Raw genomic sequence first — 21,492 nt, forward strand, 5'->3', positions numbered from 1 at the left:
CAACACAACATGAATTATTGTATTGTTCAACAAAGGGCACTAATAAGCCTGACTGCAGTAATTCGATGAGGAGTAGCACTTTAGCACTCACCGTTTGAGACTTTTGAACATTTTACTTTCAGTCCTCAGACAATGAAAATGGCAAGCTAGAACCAGAAGCAACAATGATCTATTCAAGGTGTAGACATGTTGAAATATGTCACCTTTTGCATTCATTGAACTAGAATGTATAAATTATAACGACATACAAATGCTTTTCCGGCTCTCCCTTCTACTTTATCAGGATTTCTCCTTTTTCCCCTCATCTGTTTGTCCCTCTGGCTTGTCCAAAACCTCAGAGACCGAAGGTGCATCTTTCTGTTGAAATAAATCATTATAAATCAGGATTAGCGTTGTTGAAATTGATATCCAGTACAAACCACTGCTAGAGATGATGTGTTGCTGGAAACTCACCACAGATCTGTCTTTTCCACAAGAGCATGTCAGCCATCTTATGTACTCCTCTCGCACCTGGAGCATACAAATGAACAATTCAATGCAATACAAAAACACACAGGGACTGCAATGCAAACCATTGCACGAAAAGCAATGCTACACATCATCGACATAAAACACCAGATCCACGGTATCAAAGATTGTAGGTCGAACATCAGTATCATCTCATCTGTCTCAGATCAATTAAACGACGCCTTATCAGAAGGCAAGATGAACAACGATCAATCTAAAGAATACCTCCTTGTTGAGCAGGCAGTGGACGATGAAGAGGAAGGTGCCCTGCTGGGAGTTAAGAATTATGAAGAGGACCTGGAAGAAAGGGTTTGTCTGGTACAGGCCAAGAATCCAGGTACAGCCCAGTATGACAAACTGGGCCAGGATCTTGAACACAATCACCCTGTAAACAATGAGAATGGACTTCAACTTTCAGAATTTTCAAAAAATGTCAGATTTTTCATTTCTATGCAAAGACATGCAACATTCATACCTGGTGTCTTTGGATTGAGAAACATCACTTTTCATGTTGGCCAAGGTTGGTCTCAAACTCCATAAAGTAGCACAGAACAATATCCAATTAAGCTTGAAAGGGGGGACAATAACAGAGGCTGAGATAGAGCAGTTGAAAGGAGACATAACACAAACCTTCAATAATTGTAGAGAAAAAGACTCTGAAGAATGAATAAAGGGAGGCCTGATACAAACACTGTTCTCCTCTCTAGCTAGCGGTAAAAAACACTGCCTGTGGGCCTGTCCCCCATCGCAAGCGAACAAGAAGCTTTTGTATTTGCAAAGATTGTGAAAATAAGCAACCGACAACTTTCTCTAACAATTCACATGACTATGCGTCAAGCGGCACTTGTGATTTTGCCTGGAATCATGTCTGTAAAAGAGGAATTCACAAGCTTTCCACTACACACATTTATCAAGGCCTACCACCGCATAACTTTTTCTTGTCATTGTAAATAGTTGTTTACTGCTATATTAATGCTCTAAATATAAAATGTAGAGCCTTTAAAGTGCATGTAAGCTAGTTTTTCAGTTTGCTAAAAAGTTGGTCCAAAGTTAATATCAGAGACCACACCAGGCTGAGCTGATTGAATTTCCGCTGAACAGATGGGATGCAACTGCTAATATGGTATTTACTTACTCCAAGGATAACAATCACAGGGCCGGTTAAAGCCCAGTTGAAATGACGCTGTCTAGAGAGCCAGCACCTGCAAAAGGAAACAAACAATCCTTTCAACCTAGATGCAGACATACAGGAGAATATGAGTGTTTGTATTACTGTTTGTCATACTCACACCTCTGCTTCAGTAGCACCATATCCATCAGAATATACCAGTGCAGAAATACCCACAATCACAAATGGAACGCCGTAGCCAATCAGGTAGAGAAGTGGCCTTGGGAGGCCATCTCTCTGGATGACCTGCACCTTAGAGAGTCTCCGGACCAACAGGTGGAGCTGGAGCGCCTCCAGCAGCATCCACACAAAACTTGCTATGACTACGAAGTGGAGGAGCCCCGCCATGACGGTGCAGGCCAGCTGTGGACACACAAGGTATATCTTGAAAACAAAGAAATGCTCCTGGAAATAGCCTCATCGAAGAATGCTTCAGTTGGTTCACACGTGGGAGAGACCTGTACTGCTGTACCTCTTGTTCAACATATTCGTCATTCCACAGCAGCAGCAGATGGGAGAAGAAGAGGCTGAGGCAGAGGTGAAGACGGGCTGTGTTGTTGATCTTGGGGTTCCAGCTACACAGGAGGAAGGTGAAGATGGCCAAAGCGAGGAAGAATAGTCCGACAATCACACACATTCGGTTTAGCCACTCGAGGAAAGGATTCTCCGGTGGAGCCTGAGAAGACATGACAACACAGGCAAACACATACTGTGATCAACCTGGCTATGTGTGTGGGAGCCCGTATTAGCAAATGCACATTCACACACACACACACACACATCTATAATACCTCCCCTATCTGCATGATGAGGGCAAACGTGGATAGATGGGAGCAGCTGCACACCGTGTAGTTTTCATTGGTGTATGCAACCCAACAGCCCTCTTCCGACCAACGCATGGTCTTGGTCTTTTTGCCTCCTGTTTCACTTCCTTCTCCCTCCTCTGTTTTGTCCTCCCAGTACACGCAGGTCACCAAACCAGACTCAGGTACCATCTGATGAAAGATTTTAAGATAGGCTGAACGATAGCAAGCCTTGTGTTTCCTCAAAAGGTAGATGGATAGAAAACATTGGGCAGCACCTTCTTATGTTGGATGGTAAAGTTGACGGGCTCAGTGAGGTTGGTGTTGTTCATTGCCGGTAAGATTGCAGTGATGACATCCGAGTACATCTCTGTCCTGTTCTCTGTTTTAAAGTATTGATGACTAAGAAGACTCTCCATCCCATTTAATGTCATAAAGGCCGCTGTTGCAGAACCTGGAAGTGTCCAGGTGATCAACAGGGTTTTTGCATGTTTTAGCCCATTTCAAATAATTAACATTAATGCATGTCATTTCCCACCATGCTGTGTTTTCAGTTCATGAATATATAATTCTCTTTTTCTGTTTCTCTACTTTTTGAATGTCATCTTTCAAATGAATCTGGCAATCTTGGTAATTTGCCATCATCTTTTTCATTATGATCTTTTTTTTCTCACCGTTGTTATTTTTGGCCAGACCTTCCAGGTTGATCTGCATGGTGTTGTCCTTGACTGAGAGCGAAGAGCTCTTCGTATTGTTGCCTCCAGGCCCGATAGTTTCAAGACTTAAATCTAACACACAGGTCAGTCTTTAGATTTTTGATGATCCACACAGTACACATACAGTAAATGTATACAGTGAACTAAGATGAACATGTCTTACCCACTGTGGAAGTCTTCACAGTTCTCTTGGTTTGGTTCTGACCTGGCTGCACTATAGCAGACACTAAACGGTCTGAGATGCCCAGGATCACACTGCCGGTCTCCCCGTCTCCTTCGCTACTCACCTTGCTTGACCTGGCACGTGGTCCAACACCTGACACTTCCTGCAAGAATACGAATATTTCAATAACTGACCTTCCTGATGATGCAAACACAAAGTAGGATTAGAGCATCATCAAACGCCGTGCTACAGTGACACATATTTATGGAATAACAAGTACCATAGATGCTGAGAAGCTGTTTGCCACAGTCTGCAGATAAAGCACACAATAGAGAAAGAGGGAAAGAATTATGTAAATGCAGTTTCAGTGTCATCCTCACACAATGTGCATTACACTTCAGAGCATCCAACCATGTACAATGGCACAGTTTAAAAAAACGTTGCATTCATAATCAATGATTTTAGGACCAATAACAAAAGTGTATAGATCATTATTGCAGCGAGTGATCTATCATGGAAACACATATTTAAAGGTAAATTGGAGAGGACCACCGCTCCTTGTTTTCTACTCACTGCTTCTGGTAAGATAAGGCCCTCATTGTCTTTCAGTTGTTGGTCCATGTTGCCAAGAAAAGCTCTCTCTTTTGTCTGACCCTGCAGCAAATACACAAACATAGCCTCATCTGTAATGTAATGAGCTGGAACGATAATATATTTTGGCAAATATGTAAACATTTTTGCAAGATGAAATATTGCAACATTGTCACCTCTTCCTACTCACATTACAAGTAACCGATTGTATTGAGGCATGCTGTAATTTAGATTAGATTAAGACACCTGCGTGTTGTTATAGTTTTTAAAATCATTCATTCTTTGACAGTGCTGGTGATCCTTACCTCTGGGGGGTTTATCTCATCTAAAATGTCCTGAAGACCTGGTGAGTCAGTGCAGATGAAAATGACAAAAAAATTGAGCACATCAGGATACGGTAGTGTACTTTATATACTGTAAGCAATTGCATCCTAAACTCACTTTTACAATATGTGACCCCCGTCTCCCAAAAGAGTCCAGTTGAAGGGTAGAATCCGTCAGGACAAGAGCAATAGAAGGTCCCCGGTACGTTAGTGCAGACAGTTAGTTTACCACATAAACCAGGTGTCTCACTGCACTCATCTATATCTGTAAAGAGAGAGAACACACACTGTTAAACACATACTACTAAAATATATGGTAGCAACATCACACTAATAGTGAACATGTGCACTCACCTGTACATGGGTTAGCAATGCTGGCTATCACACCTGGGTTGTTCAGCCGAAAACCAGGGAAGCAGGTGCAGGCGTAAGATCCGATTGAGTTTGTGCAGTTGGCATCAGGACCACAGATGGTGGCATGTTTGTCACACTCGTCAACATCTGCCAAATACATGATACACGAACAAGATAGCTTTGTGTGTGACTCTTCACTTCTGTTAGAAGTTACAATTGAGTTGCAGTTTTCCATCTGCTCCTAGTTGCTGAAAAACATCTTGAATCTGAAAAACATCAATCTAAATACCAATACAGATGTTGGTCTCGCTGGGCTCCTGGTCCGGTTCAGTCGGTGCGTACCCCAGCTCACATGTACAGGCGTACGCTCCCGGTGTGTTGGTGCAAACAAATTCAGGGACACAGAAGGTGGAGTTGAAACACTCATCAATATCTGAGGAAGGAACACAAGAGTTTTGTTCTTGAATGAGAGCTACTGTAGATGCATTGTGACACGAAATGCTGTTGAGGTGATCTCAGTAACAACTTACATTAGTGTACATTATCTTGCTTTGCTGATGGTATTCATATTTTGACAAACTTTCTGGCTATGTAACATTTGCATCTGTTAATAGCTTAGAGGACATGAGAAAAAGTCTTTTTTATCCGGTGATGTGTAGCATTTCTGAAAACAGACCTTGGCAAACTGGAGTTGCGTCGGGCACAAGGTGGTAGCCTTCATGGCATTCACACACATAACTTCCTATGTTGTTGTGACAGGTCCCAACATCGCCACAGACATTGTCAAGACACTCGTCAATATCTATAAAGGAAAACAGAAAGTTGTATATCAGCCTGAACTCAATAATGTCATCGCAGCTCAAGATTGACAGCGAGACCTTTTTCAAACGGTACCTGTGCATTGGTTGGAGGTTTCAGGTGGTAATGCTGGTTCTGTAGCATTGTATCCATCCAAACAGGTACAGGAGTGTGATCCAATGGTGTTGGTACATTTGGCGCCGGGACCACAAATTCCGGCAGTCCTCTGGCACTCATCTATGTCTGCCAAGAGACGTTACAGACAGGAGTTTAAGGAAGCTGTATAGCACACAATGCCTCCGAACGTACTTCCTGCATGCGTGTTGCTGTCTTGCAATAAAGATTTGTAGCAATGGCCTTTATAACTGGATAGACTGAATAAAATGTACTTACCAACACAACCATATGAATCTGGTGTGGGTAGGTGTGTTGGGGGCATTTCATACCCAGAAACACAGGCACAGACCCCAACACCTGCACACTGAGCAAGGGGTCCACAGGAGTCTGGTTTACACACAGAATGGTCTAAACAGAGATGAAATACAATGATTATAATACAATCATACAAACAAAAACAATGAGTTGTGCAATCCCCCACCTGCAACCTTATTATGGTATATGGTACATTTGAAGTAAATGAATGACACTGACTCATCTCTTGTCAAGCTGTGAATGTGTTTAACGTTGTTGTTGCTGTGAGGACCCCTGATTTTCTGTGTCACTGCGATGTTTTCCAGATACCTTGTAGCAGGGGATCTATCTAACTCATTTGGTTCTAGCAGCACCTTCCCTTCCAGAAACAGGATGAGGTGGACAGCGTTGCCAGGGCCGTAACTATTGTCGCAGCTTCATTTGAATGAGATGATTTTAAGAACGCAATGCCACTATTGCTGAGTTTGAGATCGTTTTTAAAAAGGAGAAAAACAAGACAAGAGGAGTCATGTCACAATGACATTAAGCTCTCACGCCATCATCACATGCATCAAACTCTTCTGTGCCTTTGTGGACTTCAGTGTTTGGAGTTTACAACATATCTGTGTTTTCAGGTTTTAAGTTTCTTAAATTTTTTTTTTTGACTGTGACATAATGATTGTATTATATTTCAACAAAGTTTTTTGCAAACCTTTTGTTACCACGACTGCAACAGTAATTACCTAAAATGACCTTCAATTTCTTTCTTAAACACATTGAAATGTTGGACTACATGCTCTGTATCAAATTGTTATTATTGATACAGCCTCGTCTAAAAGCTGTGAAAGATTTGTCTTTCACTTCAAACCCGTACTTTCCACTCAGTCATCGTCTCTGTAATTTACACAAAAAAAACAGACATTGGAGTACATCAATTTGAAGCAACTCACAGGTCAAGTAACCCATACCGACATATGGGTGTCTTGATGGTTTGTACACGTAGAATCCTCCAGGACACAGAGCAACACTCACTGAAATACTTTTGGCCTGACAGCGATTAATATGACCGTATGCAGTCCCTGTTTTGGGAGTCACAGACTCGGTGGTTGGCAATGCAAACGGAACGTAAATCATATGCTTTGTTCCACCACGATTATTTGGTCGGCATCTTGTAACAGGTCTGTCTCCACCGATACCTGTGAAGCGCCACCAGTGGTTAACAAGATGTGCATCATCTTTAGGAAAGCCAGGGAAAGAAGTCGATTTAAAGTTCCAGTTGCGCCGTGGTTCTGTTATGTTGGTGTATCCATCACAAGAACCTGCAAGGAACACAGAAACATTGGCAATTTAGACAAATGAATGGTTATTTCACCCATCGTTAGAAGCTCTTTCTTTGTTGTCTGTGAGAAAGTGAATATCATCCGTACCAGGAGGAAAATCACATGTGACATGGACGACAAGGGATCCTAACGAAAAGGGAAATAATGGAGAGTTAAGGAGAAGTTGTCAGTGCCTTCAAAGGATTTTGCTAAACATTGTATAATCTATATACATATTAAATAAACAATGGATGCTGCGCATCTCAAAGTCATGAATCAGAATAACAAATTACTCGATTGTAGTTATTTGAATTTGCTTTTTATCTCACAACTTTGATCAAAAATGAATCACGTTCTGTCCAAATAACCTCATCTTAAATTATTTAAAAATGTGCAGCATGGACACATTATGAATAAATTCACAGGGGCTAGTCAAATACGTACCTCAAGTTGTAAAAAGTGGAGATTCTCACACATTAATACGAAAACAGGAATTAACTTACCCAGGAGAAGTATCGAGGCGCAGCAGTTCATCATGGCACGTTCTGTCAGTATGGTCAAATTTGCACAATACCTAAAAAGTGTTCTTAAACGGTTTGAATCAAATGCAAAACATATGTAAATTTGCTGAAACATGACGTTGAAGGTCTCTTCAAAAGAAACAATTGCACTTTGATCAAATGAGCAAAGTGAGTAGAGCTTTTGTCATTGAGTCTTTTATACTAAAGAGTTTGAGCATTGACCACCTGGCCTCCATTCATGGCCAGTCACCTAAACACAAGCTTTTGCACAACTTTACAGTGTTTGATTGAAATACCATTTTGTCCTTGCAATGTAAATATTTAAAAGCAGCCTTTGAGATGTTTCCTCCCATTATGACGACATCAGGGATGACTCTCTGAAAGGAAGAATGTTCTGGCCTTCAATATCATTAATATCCATAATGCCATTATTGTAAGTTGGAAATTGAATCTAGGTTGTCTGAACTGACCCATCCATCCATCACAGCCAACTCTTACTTTTCAATGTGTTTTAGTCATATTGTAATAAATGCAACACTTGCCTGTGATGTCATTTTCTAAGTACATATGAAGGCATCATGCTCATTCCATAAAATTGAATTACAACTTTAGATATAGATAAGAAATATTTAAAAAAAAAGGATGACAACTACTCACAAGTCACATATCCCGTTCTGCAGTGTGTGACTCAATGGATTATCCACATAGAATCCTCCAGGACAGAGAGCCACACTCACTTTTAATTGCGGTCACAGACTCAGTTGGGTGAGCAAATGAAATAAAATCAGTACGCGGTGTGCCACCACGATTGGTTAATACACAGTCAGCAACAACTCTGTCTCCACCGATGCCTGAGAAGCACCACCAGTGGTTAACAAGATGTGCATCATCTTTATGAATGGATGTAAAGTCCCGGTTGCGCCATGGTTCAGTTATGTTGGTGAATCCGTCACAAGAACCTGCATGGAGGCAAATAGTTACAATAATGAGGACTTTATGGTTGTTTCAATTAGAGAGAAGTTTTTTTTTTCTCAAGTAAACATCTTTCATACCAGGAGGAGAATAACTAGTTACGAGGACGACAAGTGAACCTGAAACAAAAACATGATCGAAAGTAATGGAAAATAAGAATCAGTGTCCAGAAAACGTTTGCATTTATGGCAGCTTATATATTTGTCAAGTCATTATACAGGTTACAATGTTTCTACAAAGATTTGAAATACTTTTAAGGGGCACATCCAAAGACATTAGTTGGGAATCTGACCCGATGAGAGTTATTAAGAATAACTAAGTAGAAATAGCTCTTCTCACTGATGGTCTTGTTTGCTTATGCAGGTCATATAGAGGAATTGAGAATGTTTCATAACCAGTTCAAAGTTCCTTGCAATAACTTTAAAGCATGAATCACAATCGAATATTTACTGATCCTAATGATTTGCCTACAAGACATCTCTTTTCAGGTAAAACTTTAATCACAAACACTTCTGAATGATGTTTCTTCTGCTGCACTTTCAAACTGAGAAGTAATGTGACTTTTTGAAATGGATATTGAATAAATTGAATCAGGTTAGTCTAATAAACTACCTTCACTTGATATAAAACAGGAAATCACATAGCCAGGAATGACGGGTGACGGATCCCTGGACATATCTGATAAGTTCTGACTATACAAGACCTACATCACAGATTTGCACACCACTCAAAGAATATTTTCCTTCAAGTGCTCATGCAAAGATACAAAATGCAAATCCACTTTAACTCTTCTCACTCCTGCATAATTTGCCTAAAACGCCTATCAACCGTGTACCCAAAGTAAACTGACAGTTCTTATTGAACCATTGGGAGTACATGTATGGTTTTAGTCTTTATTGAACGGCAACACTCTGTAGTTTCTTCACAATCAGTCAGAATCACTGTAAGTGCTACTAGCATTGAGCTAATGCGTTTTCAGCACAGTGAAAGAGAAGGATTTTATTTGCGCCTAGATTTGTTTTGGCCAACAGATGGCAGCAGCTATCTATGGCTGGGACTTACAGGCTTGAAAAGACTCTCTTAGGTCAGCGTGCCGTCATGACACCTGGTATAACTTATAATTTGATAACAATACGACAGAAAATTAATATTTTACACGTGGTTTACTAAGAGTGCGGCGGCGTAAAATAGCATTTGGAGGCACGCGTCACCACGTCAAAAGGCATATACTACGTGTCCGAAATTCGAACTACAGTTTATTTATGTCCATGTATGGTTAACTACATCATATTTAACCATTATCAACTTTCACAGATTCTTGAAAATTCTCATGAACCAGACTTTACTCTTCATACTCTGTCCCAGTTACCTCACTCACTGTTTCAATTGCAGTTTTCAAAACTTTCCCAGAGGGCCATCTGATAAATCTGCATATCCTTGGCTTCGTAATTTCATTGGCTATATGGAGCCTGAGTTTGAACTGGATCTGTTGCGATTGGCTCGAGCATTACCCAAAGAAGAGAGGCGGGCATTGTCTTTCAATGCGGACTCTCGTTGGCTGTTCCAGACTGTGACCGGGCTATAGAAGCTCCTATTGGGTCAAATGAGGTGTCAATCTAACCGGCGGAATGCAGCATCCATTTTGCGGTGAAAATCTCCGCTCTGTTGACACGGAACGTGAAGTTATGCCCGAAATATGATCGCGAGTTATCATATCTGCTGGCTAATTTGAAATGATGCAACAGCCCCCCGTGGGTCTTTATGGACGTACTAATGTGTTTTGGACTACATCTTTTACTGGATTCGATCGAGTGGACCCTTAGCCACCTAGCAAGACCGTTTTTGCTGGACTAGAATGCACAAGGGGGACATTATGAATCATAATCGGTGAGTCATGGCGATATTTTATCGGCTATTTTTGGAGTGCTTGTTTGACAGAGACGTTAACTGTATCTGCTGTTGTTATTGTATCTTGAAATGGTTTGCATAAATCGAATTACAAGAACCGTAGCTTTCTAATGAGATATCACATTAATACTCATCGTTACAGTGCAGTTGTGTGCATAACACAAATATGCCGGCAAGAGGTTTTAAGGGAAGAGATGATGTCACCATGCACCTCTCTTCCTGTTACATGTGTCCCAGCACTGCAATTGAGGTAGCTGTGGAGCCCACACTGTCACTAACTGCACTCACAAACTCAAAAAGATAAAGATAGAAGCTGAAGCCTACAGATCTCAGTGTAAAGGTAAACCGCCACATCACCTGGCGTGTCGTTCCTTATGAAATTAAGGAACAACATGTTTCCTGTAAAGCCAGGTTCTCATCCAGCGTTCGTTGCTATACCTATGAAAAATAATGTGCCCTGTTTTAAGTAATCATGAAAGAGGATTACGAAGACCACAACAGCCCACACAGTAAGGAGGGGCGGTGGATGAGTCCAACAAACACTGAGCTTTCAGCCAGGAGACCACAGTTGATTCCCCATGTGAAAAGTTACATGTTAGTTAGCATTTCATAGAGTTAAGTTCAGTCCAGTGAACTTTTATCGGCCCAGAACTCTGTTACTTATTTTACTACTTTTTTTGCCTCATTTTTGGTTAAATATAATCCTCCTTTTGAAAATGCACCTGTCACTCCACATGTTTCCACACCTCTTATCTAATCGAATAGCTGAGGCACATGATACCCACCTATCCTGTATGGGAAGATATGAGGTGTGAAAACACTGGATACATGTCAGTAAACAACTGGGGAAACTCAGAGACAACGACAGTTTATTATAGACTGAAAACAATATAATCACAATAGTGAAAGCACTTAATATTTACAGATGAATTAACAATGTCATGCATGAGTCATCTATGGACTAATTCGTAGGAGAGACACAGAGCTTACATTTGTGAAAATGCTCTGACTTTTGCACTGCCCACCAGATCATGGTATATTGACATGAACATGGTGCTACTTACTTGTGCTAGGCAGAGTTAACAAAAGCATGTTGGTTCCATGGGTAACAGAAGAAACAGAAGTGGTCAGAAAGGATGGATCAATACTCTGCTGTGGCCATGTCACAAACACGTAGCTGTGCATTGCAGAGGCCAGTGGTTGTCATGAGGTTTTATGAACCGTTGTATTCATAAGCTATGTGTATAATTATGCATGTACGGTTCCAGATGTCAACAAACGTGGCCTATAGAAGTAAACAAAAAGGACTGCATTGAACAAGGAAATAACTGCAATAATGATTACATCTTTTATTTCAGGTATTGTGAAACTTTTTTTTTTGCTGTCTCCAAGTGAACATCGTACAAAGCAGAAAATTACTTGATAAATGATAGTAGATACAGATGAGGTATGCATACACACACACACACATATACATTGTATGACTTGTCATCCCCAACCAAAACAACAACAATAAAATAATAATATGTAATGACTAATGGTTGAAAGTGGATACGGCTTGCATATCTCCTCCCTGTTGTATGTCTATCTTTTGTGCTATTCATTAGCCTGTCTGCTCTTCAGCCAATGTCCTCGGAGACTGATGGTGCATCTTTCTGTAGAAATACATTTTTCATATTTATTTATTTTCATTAAAATAAGAGACATGCAACGTTACACAAACTCTAATCCCAGCAAGACATTTGAAAGAAAGCTTCCTACAGATCAGTGAAACACAAGACCTTTTGAATTGAGCCTTGTATCAGAGGTTCACATATGCAGGCACACCTAGCATGTTGTTTTGTCTGTTACTATTTTGTGTATTTGTGGACCATATTAACCTCAAAAAGAATTAGGTATGCTAAAATGAAAACGAACATTTCACTATAAATAAAGTGCGATCGTGCATTGTTGTTTTAGTTACTAAAACTCACCACTGATCCTTTTTCGTTGCGCTTATTGAAAGAACAGGTCAGCCATTTCACGTATTCCTCTCTGACCTAGAAAATACAACGAAATACAACTCCTTTAGATGTATATGTTAATGCTATCAAAAAACAGATGGCTGTTTTTATTGCTGTCAATGCTAGAAGACCTCTGTGGATTGAAAATATATCAGAAAGAGTCATCCCCCGCATAGAGTCTACCTCCTTGTTGAGCAGGCAGTGGACGATGAAGAGGAAGGTGCCCTGCTGGGAGTTAAGAACTATGAAGAGGACCTGGAAGAAAAGGTTTGTCTGGTACAGGCCAAGGATCCAGGTACAGCCCAGTATGACAAACTGGGCCAGGATCTTGAACACAATCACCCTGTAAACAATGAGAATTGAATGAGTTTAAACATAGATGACTACTGAGTACAGTATTTTTAACACTTTGTGTTGACACTTCCTCTATCAGTCTGCAAATTATATTTAACTAATATGTTTAATATCAAATTATGTACCTGCATAAGACTATGAAATTCCTCAGATTTTTCATTTCAATGCAAAGATAATCTTGAGCACCCATACCTGGTGTCTTTGGATTGAGAAACATCACTTTTCATGTTGGCCAGTGTGGGTCTCAGACTCCATAGAGTAGCACAGAACAATATCCAATTAAGCTTGAGAGAAAAAAAAAAAATACAGACACAGAAGCTGAGCTGATATAGAGCAGCATATTGCCAAGAAAGAAAGAAAAACATTTATCCACAGCTGGTAAAGACTACTTCCTAGCCTACCACAACTGCATTTTTCGACCCCTCCACTTTTTCGTGTCTCTGGTTAGCTCTGCATTGCCTGCTACCCCACAATGCTTTGACAGCAAAATCACTCACGCCCTTAATAATTAGGGGGGATTTGTGTTTGGAGAAAGCTTCTTGCATCACCTTGTGTTGGCCTTTCAGTGCATGTTGGCTAGTTTTTCAGTTGGCAAGTTAAAGCTAGAGACCACACCAGGCTGAGCTGATTGAATTTCCGCTGAACAGATGGGATGCAACTGCTAATATGGTATTTACTTACTCCAAGGATAACAATCACAGGGCCGGATAAAGCCCAGTTGAAATGACGCTGTCTAGAGAGCCAGCACCTGCAAAAGGAAACAAACAATCCTTTCAACCTAGATGCAGACATACAGGAGAATATGAGTGTTTGTCTTACTGTTTGTCATACTCACACCTCTGCTTCAGTAGCACCATATCCATCAGAATATACCAGTGCAGAAATACCCACAATCACAAATGGAACGCCGTAGCCAATCAGGTAGAGAAGTGGCCTTGGGAGGCCATCTGTCTGGATGACCTGCACCTTAGAGAGTCTCCGGACCAATAGGTGGAGCTGGAGCGCCTCCAGCAGCATCCACACAAAACTTGCTATGACTACGAAGTGGAGGAGCCCCGCCATGACGGTGCAGGCCAGCTGTGGACACACAAGGTATATCTTGAAAACAAAGAAATGCTCCTGGAAATAGCCTCATCGAAGAATGCTTCAGTTGGTTCACACGTGGGAGAGACCTGTACTGCTGTACCTCTTGTTCAACATATTCGTCATTCCACAGCAGCAGCAGATGGGAGAAGAAGAGGCTGAGGCAGAGGTGAAGACGGGCTGTGTTGTTGATCTTGGGGTTCCAGCTACACAGGAGGAAGGTGAAGACGGACAAAGCGAGGAAGAATAGTCCAACAATCACACACATTCGGTTTAGCCACTCTAGGAAAGGATTCTCCGGTGGAGCCTGAGAAGACAGAACACGCGCACACAGAGAAAGACACATAGATTCTGATTAACCCTATCTTTGTTACTGCCCTACGCAACACACTTTGACCACGCACATGAATCTGACATACCTCCCCGATCTGCATGATGAGCGCAAAGGTAGAAAGGTGGGAGCAGCTGCACACCGTGTAGTTTTCATTAGAGTACGCAACCCAACAGCCCTCTACCGACCAACGCATGGTCTCTCCCTCTTTTGCTCCCTCTTCTTTGTTCTTGCTTTTGTCTTCCCAGTACACACAAGTCACTATTCCAGATTCAGGTATTTTCTGAGAAAACCAAGAGAAACAGAGATTGCATTGCAGAGTCTGAATGGAGAGGTGTTAGATCTTAGTTGATGCTGCACCTTATGCTGGATGGTAAAGTTGACAGGCTCGGTGAGGTTGGTGTTGTTTATGGACAGTAAGATCGCAGTAAAAACATCCGAGTACATCTCTGTCTGGTTCTCTGTTTTAAAGTATTGATGACTAAGAAGACTCTCCATCCCATTCAGTGTCATAAAGGCAGCTACTGCAGAACCTAAGAATGTCCACATGATACAAGAAATGAAGAAACAACTATAAATGTTTTAGTCATCATGCTCGTTGTAATCTACTCTGCCTCACCGTTGTTGGCGCTGGCGAGAGCCTGCAGGTTAATTTCCATGGTCTGTCCTTTGGCAGAAAGGGGGGCCTTGTTGTCATGATGAATCCCTGGGCCAATAGCTTGCAGGCTTAAATCTTGCACATGGATGAGAATTACTTCAGCTACAATTGCTAAGCGCTGAGAATTCATATGAAGCCCATCTAAACTAAAAGGGACCCACTCTTACCCACTGTTGAAGTCTGCACTGATTTTCTGGTTATGTTCGGAGACACCATCAAAGAAACTAGACGGTCTGCGATGCCCAGGATCACACTGCCGGTCTCCCCATCTCCTTCACTACTCAACCCAATTGACATTGCGAGTGGTCCAACACCTGACACTTCCTGCAAGAATTTGAGTATTTGTGATGAATGACTAAATAAAAGGCAAACAGAAATACGAACATAAAATACCCTATAGAGCTCTAATTTTGTTGGATGTTAAGTACCATGCATGCAGACAAGCTGTTTGCCACCATCTGCAAAGACACCAAGAAGGAAAAAGGGAAAAGCGTTAGATAGAATGTAATTGGAGTGTCCTCAGACATTATATCAACTCCCTCAGACAGTCAGGAACTGTGTGATCTGTTTGCACATGAAGAGTGTTCTTTATATACCGCTTCTGGTAAGATGACCCCTGGGTTGTTCTTAAGATGTTCATCCATATTGCCAAGGAAAGCTCTTTCTTTTGTCTGACCCTGCAGTAAAATTGTCAGTTGAGTATTTGTTTACTACACCGTAAGCATCCATGTTTTAAGAGAATTGTACGGTCTAACATTGTATAATCTCAACCTGATAACTGCTAAATACAACATAACAAGCCCGGGTCAGCTCTGGCATCCAGATTTAATTCCATGAAAATCCTAAAACACTGCTGTTGAGATATTTGTTTGAACATTATTATGCACATTATAGATTCTTCATTCATAAATTCTCAATGTTGAAATTGAAAGAATGCCATCTGAGCTTACCTCTGGAGGTTCTATTGCATCTAGAATATTTTGAAGACCTGTCAGTAATTTAGAAAATATTGTTCATGAACATCTTCACATTTTCACAAATCTTGATTATTATCTAAAAACTGTACTTTGCTCACTTTCACAAAATGTGACCCCCGTCTCCCAAAAGAGTCCAGTTGAAGGGTAGAATCCGTCAGAACAAGAGCAATAGAAGGACCCCGGTACGTTAGTGCACACAGTTAGTTTACCACATAAACCAGGTGTCTCACTGCACTCATCTATATCTGTAAAGAGAGAGAACACACACTGTTAAACACATACTACTAAAATATATGAAGTTAGAAGTTACAATTGAGTTGCAGTTTTCCATCTGCTCCTAGTTGCTGAAAAACATCTTGAATCTGAAAAACATCAATCTAAATACCAATACAGATGTTGGTCTCGCTGGGCTCCTGGTCCGGTTCAGTCGGTGCGTACCCCAGCTCACATGTACAGGCGTACGCTCCCGGTGTGTTGGTGCAAACAAATTCAGGGACACAGAAGGTGGAGTTGAAACACTCATCAATATCTGAGGAAGGAACACAAGAGTTTTGTTCTTGAATGAGAGCTACTGTAGATGCATTGTGACACGAAATGCTGTTGAGGTGATCTCAGTAACAACTTACATTAGTTTACATTATCTTGCTTTGCTGATGGTATTCATATTTTGACAAACTTTCTGGCTATGTAACATTTGCATCTGTTAATAGCTTAGAGGACATGAGAAAAAGTCTTTTTTATCCGGTGATAGCATTTCTGAAAACAGACCTTGGCAAACTGGAGTTGCGTCGGGCACAAGGTGGTAGCCTTCATGGTATTCACACACATAACTTCCTATGTTGTTGTGACAGGTCCCACCATCGCCACAGACATTGTCAAGACACTCGTCAATATCTATAAAGGAAAACAGAAAGTTGTATATCAGCCTGAACTCAATAATGTCATCGCAGCTCAAGATTGACAGCGAGACCTTTTTCAAACGGTACCTGTGCATTGGTTGGAAGTTTCAGGTGGTAATGCTGGAGCTGTAGCATTGTATCCATCCAAACAGGTACAGGAGTGTGATCCAATGGTGTTGGTACATTTGGCGCCGGGACCACAAATTCCGGCAGTCCTCTGGCACTCATCTATGTCTGCCAAGAGACGTTACAGACAGGAGTTTAAGGAAGCTGTATAGCACACAATGCCTCCGAACGTACTTCCTGCATGCAAGTTGCTGTCTTGCAATAAAGATTTGTAGCAATGGCCTTTATAACTGGATAGACTGAATAAAATGTACTTCCCAACACAACCATATGAATCTGGTGTGGGTAGGTGTGTTGGGGGCATTTCATACCCAGAAACACAGGCACAGACCCCAACACCTGCACACTGAGCAAGGGGTCCACAGGAGTCTGGTTTACACACAGAATGGTCTAAACAGAGATGAAATACAATGATTATAATACAATCATACAAACAAAAACAATGAGTTGTGCAATCCCCCACCTGCAACCTTATTATGGTATATGGTACATTTGAAGTAAATGAATGACACTGACTCATCTCTTGTCAAGCTGTGAATGTGTTTAACGTTGTTGTTGCTGTGAGGACCCCTGATTTTCTGTGTCACTGCGATGTTTTCCAGATACCTTGTAGCAGGGGATCTATCTAACTCATTTGGTTCTAGCAGCACCTTCCCTTCCAGAAACAGGATGAGGTGGACAGCGTTGCCAGGGCCGTAACTATTGTCGCAGCTTCATTTGAATGAGATGATTTTAAGAACGCAATGCCACTATTGCTGAGTTTGAGATCGTTTTTAAAAAGGAGAAAAACAAGACAAGAGTAGTCATGTCACAATGACATTAAGCTCTCACGCCATCATCACATGCATCAAACTCTTCTGTGCCTTTGTGGACTTCAGTGTTTGGAGTTTACAACATATCTGTGTTTTCAGGTTTTAACTTTCTTAACTTTTTTTTTTTTGACTGTGACATAATGATTGTATTATATTTCAACAAAGTTTTTTTGCAAACCTTTTGTTACCACGACTGCAACAGTAATTTTCTAAAATTACCTTCAATTTCTTTCTTAAACACATTGAAATGTTGGACTACATGCTCTGTATCAAATTGTTATTATTGATACAGCCTCGTCTAAAAGCTGTGAAAGATTTGTCTTTCACTTCAAACCCGTACTTTCCACTCAGTCATCGTCTCTGTAATTTACACAAAAAAAACAGACATTGGAGTACATCAATTTGAAGCAACTCACAGGTCAAGTAACCCATACGGACATATGGGTGTCTTGATGGTTTGTACACGTAGAATCCTCCAGGACACAGAGCAACACTCACTGAAATACTTTTGGCCTGACAGCGATTAATATGACCGTATGCAGTCCCTGTTTTGGGAGTCACAGACTCGGTGGTTGGCAATGCAAACGGAACGTAAATCATATGCTTTGTTCCACCACGACTATTTGATTGACATTCTGTAACAACTCTGTCGCCACCGATGCCTGTGAAGCGCCACCAGTGGTTAACAAGATGTAAATCATCTTTAGGAAAGCCAGGGAAAGAAGTCGATGTAAAGTTCCAGTTGCGCCGTGGTTCTGTTATGTTGGTGTATCCATCACAAGAACCTGCAAGGAAGACGGAAACATTGGCAATTTAGACAAATTAATGGTTATTTCACCCATCGTTAGAAGCTCTTTCTTTGTTGTCTGTGAGTAAGTGAATATCATCCGTACCAGGAGGAAAATCACATGTGACATGGACGACAAGGGAGCCTAACGAAAAGGGAAATAATGGAGAGTTAAGGAGAAGTTGTCAGTGCCTTCAAAGGATTTTGCTAAACATTGTATAATCTATATACATATTAAATAAACAATGGATGCTGCGCATCTCAAAGTCATGAATCAGAATAACAAATTACTCGATTGTAGTTATTTGAATTTGCTTTTAATCTCACAACTTTGATCAAAAATGAATCACGTTCTGTCCAAATAACCTCATCTTCAATTAAAAAATGTGCAGCATGGACACATTATGAATAAATTCACAGGGGCTAGTCAAATACGTACCTCAAGTAGTAATAAGTGGAGATTCTCACACATTAATACGAAAACAGGAATTAACTTACCCAGGAGAAGTATCGAGGCGCAGCAGTTCATCATGGCACGTTCTGTCAGTATGGTCAAATTTGCACAATACCCAAAAAGTGTTCTTAAACGGTTTGAATCAAATGCAAAACATATGTAAATTTGCTGAAACATGACGTTGAAGGTCTCTTCAAAAGAAACAATTGCACTTTGATCAAATGAGCAAAGTGAGTAGAGCTTTTGTCATTGAGTCTTTTATACTAAAGAGTTTGAGCATTGACCACCTGGCCTCCATTCATGGCCAGTCACCTAAACACAAGCTTTTGCACAACTTTACAGTGTTTGATTGAAATACCATTTTGTCCTTGCAATGTAAATATTTAAAAGCAGCCTTTGAGATGTTTCCTCCCATTATGACGACATCAGGGATGACTCTCTGAAAGGAAGAATGTTCTGGCCTTCAATATCATTAATATCCATAATGCCATTATTGTAAGTTGGAAATTGAATCTAGGTTGTCTGAACTGACCCATCCATCCATCACAGCCAACTCTTACTTTTCAATGTGTTTTAGTCATATTGTAATAAATGCAACACTTGCCTGTGATGTCATTTTCTAAGTACATATGAAGGCATCATGCTCATTCCATAAAATTGAATTACAACTTTAGATATAAAATAAGAATCAGTGTCCAGAAAACGTTTGCATTTATGGCAGCTTATATATTTGTCAAGTCATTATACAGGTTACAATGTTTCTACAAAGATTTGAAATAGTTTTAAGGGGCACATCCAAAGACATTTGTTGGGAATCAGACCCGATGACAGTTATTAAGAATAACTAAGTAGAAATCGCTCTTCTCACTGATGGTCTTGTTTGCTTATGCAGGTCATATAGAGGCTTCAGTATGGAATTGAGAATGTTTCATAACCAGTTCAAATTTCCTTGCAATAACTTTAAAGCATGAATCACAATCGAATATTTACTGATCCTAATGATTTGCCTACAAGACATCTCTTTTAAGGTAAAACTTTAATCACAAACACTTCTGAATGATGTTTCTTCTGCTGCACTTTCAAACTGAGAAGTAATGTGACTTTTTGAAATGGATATTGAATAAATTGAATCGGGTTAGTCTAATAAACTACCTTCACTTGATATAAAACAGGAAATCACATAGCCAGGAATGACGGGTGACGGATCCCTGGACATATCTGATAAGTTCTGACTATACAAGACCTACATCACAGATTTGCACACCACTCAAAGAATATTTTCCTTCAAGTGCTCATGCAAAGATACAAAATGCAAATCCACTTTAAGGGAAGAGATGATGTCACCATGCACCTCTCTTCCTATTACATGTGTCCCAGCACTGCAATTGAGGTAGCTGTTACTCCGTCAAGCTGTCAGAGCTATGGAGCCCACACTGTCACTAACTGCACTCACAAACTCAAAAAGATAAAGATAGAAGCTGAAGCCTACAGATCTCAGTGTAAAGGTAAACCGCCACATCACCTGGCGTGTCGTTCCTTATGAAATTAAGGAACAACATGTTTCCTGTAAAGCCAGGTTCTCATCCAGCGTTCGTTGCTATACCTATGAAAAATAATGTGCCCTGTTTTAAGTAATCATGAAAGAGGATTATGAAGACCACAACAGCCCACACAGTAAGGAGGGGCGGTGGATGAGTCCAACAAACACTGAGCTTTCAGCCAGGAGACCACAGTTGATTCCCCATGTGAAAAGTTACATGTTAGTTAGCATTTCATAGAGTTAAGTTCAGTCAAGTGAACTTTTATCGGCCCAGAACTCTGTTACTTATTTTAGTACATTTTTTGCCTCATTTTTGGTTAAATATAATCCTCCTTTTGAAAATGCACCTGTCACTCCACATGTTTCCACACCTCTTATCTAATCGAATAGCTGAGGCACATGATACCCACCTATCCTGTATGGGAAGATATGAGGTGTGAAAACACTGGATACATGTCAGTAAACAACTGGGGAAACTCAGAGACAACGACAGTTTATTATAGACTGAAAACAATATAATCACAATAGTGAAAGCACTTAATATTTACAGATGAATTAACAATGTCATGCATGAGTCATCTATGGACTAATTCGTAGGAGAGACACAGAGCTTACATTTGTGAAAATGCTCTGACTTTTGCACTGCCCACCAGATCATGGTATATTGACATGAACATGGTGCTACTTACTTGTGCTAGGCAGAGTTAACAAAAGCATGTTGGTTCCATGGGTAACAGAAGAAACAGAAGTGGTCAGAAAGGATGGATCAATACTCTGCTGTGGCCATGTCACAAACACGTAGCTGTGCATTGCAGAGGCCAGTGGTTGTCATGAGGTTTTATGAACCGTTGTATTCATAAGCTATGTGTATAATTATGCATGTACGGTTCCAGATGTCAACAAACGTGGCCTAT

General features: G+C 40.7%; 1 long non-coding RNA gene and 1 pseudogene across 2 annotated transcripts; one reads left to right on the forward strand and one right to left on the reverse strand.

The window, feature by feature from the left end:
- Nucleotides 1-279: 279 nt before the first annotated feature.
- Nucleotides 280-7,690, reverse strand: LOC142945294 (adhesion G protein-coupled receptor E1-like; annotated as a pseudogene).
- A 2,610-nt stretch (nt 7,691-10,300) lies between these two features.
- Nucleotides 10,301-15,683, forward strand: LOC142944963 (uncharacterized). Of its 2 annotated transcripts, XR_012952900.1 has the most exons (3): nt 10,301-10,533; nt 11,913-14,003; nt 14,128-15,683. It is a non-coding gene; the product is annotated as an uncharacterized LOC142944963 (long non-coding RNA). The 2 variants fall into 2 exon arrangements; XR_012952899.1 differs by having other exon boundaries at nt 11,913-15,683.
- The last annotated feature ends 5,809 nt before the right edge of the window (nt 15,684-21,492 follow it).

This window comes from Anarhichas minor, unplaced genomic scaffold (assembly GCF_050575085.1).
Source record: "Anarhichas minor isolate MPS153535 unplaced genomic scaffold, ASM5057508v1 ptg000007l, whole genome shotgun sequence".
Classification (NCBI taxonomy): Eukaryota; Metazoa; Chordata; class Actinopteri; order Perciformes; family Anarhichadidae; genus Anarhichas; species Anarhichas minor.